The sequence below is a fragment of the Plectropomus leopardus genome, chromosome 16 (assembly GCF_026936395.1).
Source record: "Plectropomus leopardus strain MGB_pleo_1.0 chromosome 16, ASM2693639v1, whole genome shotgun sequence".
Classification (NCBI taxonomy): Eukaryota; Metazoa; Chordata; class Actinopteri; order Perciformes; family Serranidae; genus Plectropomus; species Plectropomus leopardus.
The window spans coordinates 22,512,882-22,520,325 of NC_142191.1; the positions used below are offsets into that span (position 1 = coordinate 22,512,882).

The window sequence follows — 7,444 nt, forward strand, 5'->3', positions numbered from 1 at the left end:
CGCTGCACAAAGAAAGATTGCTACTACCAGCTATCTATCCTCTTATATGGTTTGCCCAGCAGTGAAACACAACCACTGATCATTCATCAGAGTCGTCATAGATCCCTGAGGATATCTAGATTTCACTATTTTATGTCACTTAAAATCCTTACGTCATTTTCCTATTGCTTAATGCAATAGGAAAGTGGACAATCAGCATTCACACCCGGGTCAAATGACTCTGCAGCTCTGATCAGCATTGAGGAAAACAGATCACCCAGGTGAACACGCTAATTTTAGCGCCTTATCCGTTGTGATACAATGACACGCCACCACTAAATACTGTCCGTCTCCACTTAAGCTGCACTAAAACATCGATTCAAGTTAATTTTCACTGAGTTTGAAAGACAGACTAAAAAAATGAGTAACAGATAAAAAGAAGAAACCACTGTAAAGTTTTCATCAGTGCTGCTTTCTACTGTTTACCTGGTCTCCGGCTTGTCTGTGACATCATATGTGACACACCAACAAAACAACCACACACACACACACACACACACACACACACACACACACACACATACAAAGGCAAACTCATCTGCTGCAAAGCTGTGTACAGCTCTGGTCTACTGGCAATTGTAAGGCAGTCTATAGCCTATTTTTTACCGTGGTTACCCATGTTTAAAATCCACATTCACAGGCTAATTTTGACAGAAAATAGGTATAAGTTCTTTAGAGGAGGATGGGGGGGGGGCTTTTTTTTTTTTTAAATGGTGCTGTGGAAAACCTAAAGCCTGCAGCTTGATTCCTCCCAGAACATTTGGTTTGAATGTTAAGCCAACTAGTCCTCCAACCCATACATCCACATATACTATTTGTTCCTACCTTCTACAATGACCCACAGGAGCGTTTCCTTTGCCTTTGCACACAAGTTAGGTTTAGTAACAGAATCATGATATGGCATTGTCACATTCAATAAATAATATAACGTGACAGCCTGACATGTCATTGAGTACGTGAAGTGACGTTACTCACTCACATAACTTTAAATAACTCAACGTTGACTTTTGGTTTCATACTGGACACAAACCTTAGTCTCCCAGGTCAAAGTCCTGTTCTTATCCTCTAATTTGGCTCATGGGAGCTGTATTTTTTATTAGCGCCCCTTCTAGTTGGGTTAGGTTTAGGAAAAGAATCATAGTTTAACGTTGTGATGTTGCTTGTCGACTTGACATAATTTACATAATGTGATGTAATGTACATAACCTAAAATTCACATAAACATGAAGCCTGGGTCTATCATCATCCACTCTGGCTGCCTCTGTGGACTTTGTTGCTCCATATACCGCGACACCTGACTTCCTCCTTTGCTCCTGTCATAATTACTGCAACCACTAGAGGTCACTGCCAACTCTAAACACAGTAGCTTGTACAAACAACCGCCCACGCAAAAATGACCAGCATGACGATCGGAAATTTGATTAATTAGAGCGCTTTTTGATCTGCCATTACTGTGATAGGTTTGTTTAAATTTAGGGAACGCTCATGGTCATGGTTAAGGTTGCCAGCAATGTTTTGCCGTAGGAGACAGGATGAAACTCAAAGTAAACATTTTCAATGCCACGCCATCTACTCTGTCTCCTGCTTTGTCTGTCTGAGTTAGAATAATGATTATTGGCTGGTGACGCTTCTGTTTGATGCGCAGTGAGTTTAAAGTTTATTTAAGTTTGAATTTGATATTCGAGTTTTCCTTCAAGGCAACATGATCTTTTTGCAGGTCAGTCACAGTAAAGTTGCAAAAGTCAACACAAACAGCTGTGGCATATTAATTTCTCTTTTCATGCCCTTTTGTGTGCCTTTGTTCCATCTGAGTAACATATTTAAATAAAGCACAGAGAAAAAGTGCCTGTCTGTAAAGAGCTGTCAATAGGGAGTCCAGACAATAGTAATATCTTGCACACAAAGCCCTTCTCTCTGTAAGAGCATGGTTAAGGGGCCTCGTCTCCACTGTGATCAATACAGGTCAGTGTTCGTCATTGGATGTGATCATCCACGGGTTCCCTCAGGAGGAAACTATAACGCTTCACTTCCCCCAGTTTGTACTTAATGGACAGTGAGCATGGATCCCTGTTTCTGCTAATGTCAGAGGAAGTCAGCACAAAAAAATGAAAAAATAAATCTGACACTGGGAGAGTAAAAGGCACAAAAGAATTTTGAGTGACATAAAAAGTGAAATCTAGATATCCCCGGGGATCCATGACGACTCTGATGAATGATCAGTGGTTGTGTTTCATTGCTGGGTAAACAAGAAGAGCTCATTGTAGAGAAATTAGTTTGCATGTTATTAAAATAAATCTAAATGCAACAGTACACATACAAGGTGAAATTTGGCTCTGCTGAACAACAGCATTTATTTTAATGGCTCCAGGGAAGATTTTCTCTTGTTTAGCCTGCAGTACGTCAGGTTTAGCCAATCACAACAAGCAATGTCTGAATGGCAACGACGACAACTTACAGTAACAACAATGGCAGATCACCTTATTGTGATCTCGTGGATTATGCGTTTGGTCACATTAATGCATGTGTGAGTGTGTGTGTGCAATGTGGTCTTGCTCCTGACTTGTCAAATGCTGACACTTGATCAGTGGCCCATCGCTGTCAGACACCGATGCACAGACGTGCTCTTTAGTGGCCACATGAGACGACCGGCGCACTGGCATTTGCTGATGCTCTGGGCAACTGGTGTAGTATAAAGGGCACCAAGGTCTGCATAGGATGGGAGGATCAACCAAACTCTGGACTTTCACCCAAGAGACTGCTGTTTGTGTCCAGTGCAAAAGAGAAAATTTAATTGAGTTATTTTAATTAGGCCATGTTGTGCTAGTATGTGTAGCATACTACGCTAGTGATGATGTATGCTAGTGATATATGTAACTTGACGTTATGTTACTTTAGTAAATAATGTAAGCCAAGCCATGATGTGTTTTTTTTAACCTAACCACATTCTTTTGGGATTTAACCCCTTTAACAAGTTGAAGTGACCTGTGATTGGCCAAAGCCTGACAACAGAGCCAAGAGGAGGTGCAGAAGTCTAGTATTCTCTCAGATCATTGGGATTTTGCCCAATGACACCAAAGTTAAATTGCCTATGCCAGCTTTAAGTATAAATTTAAGTTTTCTTTTTACACAACTGGTAAAATATATAACAAACTTTGACTAAATTTGTATAAATCTGATGTTAAGCCGAGAAAAAAAACGTAATAAATGAGAAGCTTTGGTGACACCATCATATATGTCTGCGGTACAGAGGGAGACTGTAAAATCCTTACATCCATCTAGTCTTTCCATCAGCCCATTTGACTCAATCAATCCTGACAGCCAGCCTCTCCTTTCCTTTCATCTCTCACACTCTCTCTTTTTTTTTTTTTTAAGCCGTCAGCATCCATCTCATTGGTTACGGCTCTATTATGCAGCGCTGCCTAAATAAAATAAGAAACACATGAATAAATCATAGCCAAGCCCAATCTTTCTGATTCATAGACGTTGGGTAATTATTCAGGTTTTCATGAGAGAGCAGTCATTGATTTGGCATGACCCTGAAGAGTTTCCAAGGTTATGAAATGGGAAATTGATCGGTGGGCGAGACCGATGATGGAGAGAGGAAGGAACCCGCAGAATATCCAAATATTCAAATCGCTCTCCCTCTCTTTCTCTCTCTGCTCTCGCTCCTCAAATATCCATGACCAAATGGACTTATAATTGGAAGTCAGGAGGCCCAGAAATAGTCCTCACCTTCTTTCTGAGTCGTCTCGATATTAGTTCTGGTGAGTTACAGGGTTGATATGAGCACATGGGAAGAAGATGGGGGAAAGAGAAAGTCATTAGAGGAGCCTGTTGCCAGAGTTTGGAAGGGACTTTCTCATCCTGTAATTTCTTTTTTTTCCCTCTTTTCTTGCTTGTACTTCCTCTTTCTCACACACACACACACGCACACACATGCACACATAAGCACACTTTCAGTCGTCCATCTTTTCCCCTCTTCCAACAATGTTTCTCATTATAGCCTGTCTCCTCACATTTGTCATATTGGGCAGTCACCCGTGATGATATCATAGGGTACTGGGGCCTTGTGTATATGGGTGAGATTCGTCACGCATGCACACAAGCACACACATACACACACGCTGACATGGAGTCAGAAAGTCCTATTTGCTTCAGAGTCTTTATTTCCTCCTGGTGGGTGTTGAGAGTCCCCCATTGTCTGAATTGAATAGGACATGTGTCTGGATCTATGAATCCTATTATGAATGAAGTGAAAAGTGGGGAAGGAGGTGGAAAAAGCAAGATGGGAAGATGGATTTTGATCGTACTGATGCAGGGACAGAAGATGTGCAGACACTGTCCTCGCCAGGCAAACGTCGAGCATTGATAATTTGTTCAAATGCTGAAAATGTCCTGCGTGTCTACGTCTGACAAAAGATATCTTGTGACTGTCATGCAAAAAGGTGTGCTCAGGAAGACATTTTTCCTTTTCCTTGTTGATGTGGATTTGACTGCTAGACAGTTTGTTGGATAGCTTCAATGACATTACAGATATTCATTTTAACATCTGTGTAATTTCCTCCACTTTCATTCTTCCTCTTTTCACTGTATCTTTATGCAATAGCTTCCTAAATTTCTGGGATAAGCATTTTTTTAAGTCGTTAGGGTTTTTGTTTTTGTTTTATTATTATAAACAATTGCTTTGTATGTATTTTATACCGGATAAGTTGAGGTTTTTTTTTCTTTATCCTTATATTGAAATCATTGCATTTTCTTTTCTTTTCATTGACTGTATGCAATCACAGCATGTACAACACATTCTCAATCTCAACTCGTCAAACACTGATATGTGGTCAGTGGCCCTATACATCAAACTATGTTCGCTCTAGGTACCCATCCACTGTCAGTTTTGGATTTACTGGGATGGTGCATCAATTTATGCTAATTACATGCATTGTGAATGTAGGTAATAAACTTAGTTTTACGTCTTAGGTTTTGTCAACAAAAGTATGTGGATAGGTTTAGAAAAAAACATTATTTGGCTTAAATAAGTAGCCTACATATGACACTAATGTAATATAACATCACACGACCTATCAAGACAATATATGATGTGCTGGGTACTTCTCCTAAATCAGTTTTGAACACTCAGGAATGATGTGTTAGTTAACGCTTGTTGCATGCATTCCCCCATTTCAAAATAAACTTAGACTGTAGGTATTTAAAAAAAAATAATAATCATTTTCAGGTTTACAACCTTAGGTTTACACAACAAGAGCATGTGGTTAGGTTTAGAAAAAAAAACAACTTAAAATGAACACTTTTCTTACTAACGTATCATCACTTGACATGCGTTAATGGCAAAGCAATGGCAAACTACTTTGTTATTAAAATAACTTGATTGAATTTGGTTTCACATTGGGCAAAAACAGCAGTTTCTCAGGTAAAAAAAAAAAAAACAGTTTGTTAGATAAATCCACCTCCACATCCACCCACCTGATGCCAATTTTTTCACTATTTATACTAGAGTAGTTGCTTTGAACATCCAAAAATGCTGCAACCTGGTTGGCGTGTCTAAATTTGACTTTGCATTGTGTTGATTGTAACAAATTATATTTACTGTCATTACTATAACAAAGTTGTTGTATATATACTTGTTCGCTTGTGGGTGTTTTTTTTTTTTTTTTTCCAAAATAGTAGCCTAATTCAAGTTTTTTGTTTTTTTTTTAAATGTCATGTATTATGCACCAACTCTACAGTATCGCACATGCAGGCCATAGCTTTTTGGGAACAGTACGGCTAGTGAAGACAAAAGAATTTACATCTGTTACCTAAATAAAAGCACTAATACTTCACTGTGAAAATACTCCACTACAAGTAAAGTTCTGCATTTAAAACCATACTTTAAACAGTATTCTCTGCAAAATGTACTGAAAATATTTTACTATTAGCTATATCTGAAGTTCTCAAATACTAAAAACTGCTGCATTAATGTAAATGTTGCTTTTCACTGTTGTAGATGTTAAAGAAAGTTGTGCCAACTTTCATTGTAGTTTGGGGGCCACATACAGCCCAATTTGATGTCAAGTGGGCTGGACCAGTAAAACCATCAGATATTTTACAGTTTAACAGATGTATATACACTAAAAAGGCTTGATTTACTGCATGGCTGTAGTTTGAGATGTCCTGAACTCAATGTTTTAGTCAGGAATTGAAGCAATTGTTTTTATTTTATTTTATTTTATTTTTAGCACCTTGATTTTAAGTCATTTTAAGATAGAAATGTGGGACTTTCACTTTGGAAATTTCTAAATTTATATAATTAAAATGCTTGATTTTTGTGTCTGTATATAGTAAGAGATATCCTCAACTGAAATGCACCTGTCTATATCAGGAAATATCTATTTAATTCTTATTTCCAAAAAAAATCAAAGAATAAACACAATTTCTTTACAATTGAGTGATATTTACTTTTTAATTTATCCAAGTTAAAATTGACCGGGTTTTAATGACTTCTTCGAAATTTCCAACTTAGGGGGCCAGGTTGGACCCGTTGGGGTCCGTATGTTTGACACCCCTGACATACAGGAATGCATCATATTTTATAAGATCATCATATGTTTGTTGCATTGCAACAGTCAAGTTTATAAAGTGTCAGAACAACAGCCCTTTTAGCAGATATGAGAGGGTGTATTTTCCAGCAGACCAGGGTTTATTTTGCTTGAGTAATAGAAGAACATTTATTTGCACTAAATGTATCTATTATTGTGTTGCGGCATAGGTATGTGCTTACCTATGGTTATACTGGGACAGAGAGGCTGAGTGGACTGGTTGCCTTGAGAGAGACGCTTAACAGACAGCAGACAGAGGAGGACTTTGCAGTGTACAAGACCCACAGACAGCCATCAGACCAGTGAGTACAACAACACACCTGCTCTGCGTTGTGCAAAAACTGTGCAGCTCTGTCTTTTCGCTCTAAGTGTGTTTTATGGCTGCAGCCGCTGCGGAGTGTTCAGCTGATACATGTCGATGTTGTTTGCTTTGATGACGTTATATGCTGCTGTTGGCCATTTCATTGATTTTGCTAAATGATGGTTGTTGCATCCTGTCTGTTTTGTGTCGGCTTGTTGATCAGTTGTGTGCACTGGCTGCAATGGTTGTTTTGGACAAAGTTTGTTGGTGTTTTGGACAAAGGGGCTCTGTTGTCCCGTGTGCATATTTTCATGTTATTGCATTTAAAGCTGTAACGTAAACATGTGCTCTAACATAATAGCTCTATTAACGAACCTTTACCTTTCAAAAATGCCAAGCAAAAACGCTTACTCAGAGTACATTTTCTTTTATGTAGGCCTACATCTTTACAGAGACCGGGAGCATGTGTTGCTTTTTTTTTATTATTATTATTATTTTCTTAATCTTGATA

General features: G+C 38.6%; 1 protein-coding gene across 1 annotated transcript in view; it reads left to right on the top strand.

Moving 5' to 3' along the window:
* The window catches only part of LOC121955317 (exostosin-1), a 268,903-nt gene extending 261,968 nt beyond the window's left edge, over nucleotides 1–6,935 (top strand). The window contains exon 15 of the transcript XR_015779177.1: nucleotides 6,803–6,935. The gene's annotated coding sequence lies outside the window, so the exon portion shown is untranslated. The remainder of the gene's footprint in view (nucleotides 1–6,802) is intronic.
* The last annotated feature ends 509 nt before the right edge of the window (nucleotides 6,936–7,444 follow it).